The sequence below is a fragment of the Pteropus alecto genome, unplaced genomic scaffold (assembly GCF_000325575.1).
Source record: "Pteropus alecto unplaced genomic scaffold, ASM32557v1 scaffold146, whole genome shotgun sequence".
Lineage (NCBI taxonomy): Eukaryota > Metazoa > Chordata > Mammalia > Chiroptera > Pteropodidae > Pteropus > Pteropus alecto.
The window spans coordinates 13,488,263-13,491,142 of record NW_006442107.1 but is presented as its reverse complement, the minus strand read 5'-3'; the positions used below and the strand labels follow the sequence as shown (position 1 = coordinate 13,491,142).

Sequence of the window (2,880 nt, the reverse complement as noted above, 5' to 3'; positions counted from 1 at the left end):
GTGGAGAGGGGCCCAGACTTTATCTTATCAGATGTAAGCCACTCTCTCTCACCCACTTGAGAAATCCCTATATGATGGAAGACTTGTTTCTATTGTACAAGTCCCACATTCAGCCAGCCCCCATTTGCTGGTCCCCTCGTTCTCTAATGTCTCGAGCCTTTTTTGCCTTCCAAAGTCAGAGCCAACTCCCTGTCTGGATAGAGTTGCTGTCTGTTCACACCGTGTCCCTGTCAAACCCCTGCCTCCCTGACTGCAATATTTGGCTCAGGTAGAAGCTCAAGGAACGTTTGCTGAATGAATGAGTGAACTGATGAGCAGGCGGATGGATGAACAGACAGCCAAAGAGGCCCTTTCCATGCATGTTTTGAATAGGAGTACAAAACAGATTTTAACCGAGTACCTTCATTTCATACTTTCTATCAAATGGTAAAATGAATTAACTTTGACTCTTTAGCAAAGGAAGGTTCAGATTTTTAAAGTCTTTTGGGGGTCTAATATATTTATTTTGCTTATTATAGAGTTATATTTATTATGAGAGAATTTATCTGAATTGTCATGAGGCCCACAAAAAGCCGGATTCCATAGATGGGACAGACTTTTCTATGAAGACCCACTTTTCAGGGACGCATTTGGCAAGCAAAGGGACCTTAGCCTATGTTGGCTTTACCTTGTAGTAGAAAACACACAAACCCATGCAGAAGGGGTATGGGAGGGTCCCCAGGGGTCTGGCATATCAAAACTTTGAGTGGATCATGATGCCAAGGGTATATATAGCCTTTGTGTCATCAGGCAGTAAAGCAATGAAGCACCATTAAGCTTTGTTCTCTGAGCCTGGCCTAGATAGGCTGGTTCAATGCCCATATCCATGAGGAGATTGTTGCACATGCCGTAAGGTGCCCGGGTCCTTATTAAAGTATTTGCATGAGCAAAACACTACAGTTATAGGACTAAAGCAAATGTATGACCAGAAATGTTAAAGGAGCATTTAAATGCCCTCCTGAGAAAAATGCCCACGAGTTCATGGAGTCTTCTGTCATTCGGCCAAGTATGTGTACCTAAAGGCACAAAGATTATGCTTCATAGACACATGTCCATGCTACCTTCTGTAGCTAAGAAATTTAAGAAGGCAGAATTTCGTATCTTGGACAAGAGTTTTTAGCAGTCCTTGTTAAGAATGAAAAATATTTTATCATACTTTCTGCCATCAAAATTATCTTTCTTTAACAAATACTTAAAGGAGGGCTTAAAACACATAAAAGGTTATTTCAAACTAGTATTTTTATTGCCGCCCCATAGAACAAATTCCATTACTCAATTAAATGCATTCTGCCTCCAGCCAAGGCTCTGGAGCCAAACATTTTGTCTGGATGAGTTAGACACTCAGTCTGGAGCCCAAGGGGCTGGGCTGGGGTGAGCGAGTCCAGGAGCAGCTGCAGATGGGCAGCTCAGGGACCCAGAGCTAGGCTTCGAAATACAGTAATTGTGTTGGTGCCATGGGATGAGGGTACCTCTTACCGCAGATCTTTGTATCTCTATAAAAACCCACATTTGATGTCTGTGAGCCTTCCAGAAGTGTGTCGATTCTTCGAGTGAAGTGCTAAGCACACACTAGGTTCTCCATAAAGTATTTGTTGGTTGACCAATTGATAGAATATGTATTGGCCCCTGTTCAAAGTGCTGGTTCCTAGGAGAGAAGAAACCATTGATTAATAGATATTAGCCGCTGTTCATTCTACTGTGGGCAGGGGTCTTTCAGACCCTTTGTCCACAGGCTAAGTGGGCTTTTGCCCAAGGGATGATGGGGTGACAGGGAATATGGGGTATTGCCTGTAGACATATGAGATGGGGCCTCAGGGTACAGCCACCACTCTCCCCCACCTCCTCCACCTCCCCCTTGTTCCACAGAGGGGATGAAGGTAATTGGGTCTGGTAAGGTAAGATACTAAGAGTGAGCTTTCTCCACATTCCTATCAAGGGCCTGTCCTGATCATCTGAGGGACTCTGGCTGATTAGGATGGAAGGAAAATCCATAACCCACCTCTTCTTAAAATAGAACAGATATTCCAAACTGTATATGATCTTACATATAGAATAGGCTAAATATAATTTATAAATTAAAGGAAATGTAATTAGGCAACCTTTCAAATGAAAGCCCTTGTCTTGGAAGGGGCAGCTGCCTCCTCGTTCACTTTTATCCAGCCTTTATTTATTGACATAAAAATTTATTAACTCTGAACAATGGAAAAACCCATGATGCCAAGCTACACACAAGCCAATTCTAAGTCAGTGAAATATGAGTTTTCCTCCACCTGCCAGTTGCAAGCCCCACTGAAGGGGTTCATTGGTCCTTCTTGAGCCTTGTGAGTTTGCAAGAATATCCACCAAATGCACCCAGAAGTTTGGCAGTTTGCTCCTTGGCATCCAGTCCACCAGGAATCACTGGTTATTCTCTCTCGAAGCCCTTGGATGAGTTGAGACTAAAACTCATGGCACTCACTGAGAGACATCCTGACTGCCACCCCTTTTCCAGGGTTTGCTTAACATCTTGCTCTGCTGGGCCACAGATTCTTAGTTATGTCCCCAGCAATGTCACTGCTCCGACAGATTTGTGGAGTTATCTTACCTAATTTGCAACATTGGAACTCGCATTTTTCTATGCTCTGTAATTACTTTTCCAGCTCTGATCTGCTCCTTATGCTGGCCAGAGGCTGAGCTCTCTCGACATGCCATCTGAGTTTTTGCAGTTTGCACCCATTTCTCAGAAACCTCATAGGGATGGGCCTTTCCTCCCTGCTCCCGCCTTAGAAGCCCCCTACCCCCTCACCTTGGCTTTCCAAGCCAGTGCCTATGCCATCTTCAGGTCAGCCTGTTGCAGCCCCA

General features: G+C 44.2%; 1 protein-coding gene across 1 annotated transcript in view; it reads left to right on the top strand.

Annotated features, from left to right (window-relative positions):
- FHOD3 (formin homology 2 domain containing 3) overlaps positions 1 to 2,880 on the top strand; it is a 421,374-nt gene that overhangs the window by 417,712 nt on the left and 782 nt on the right.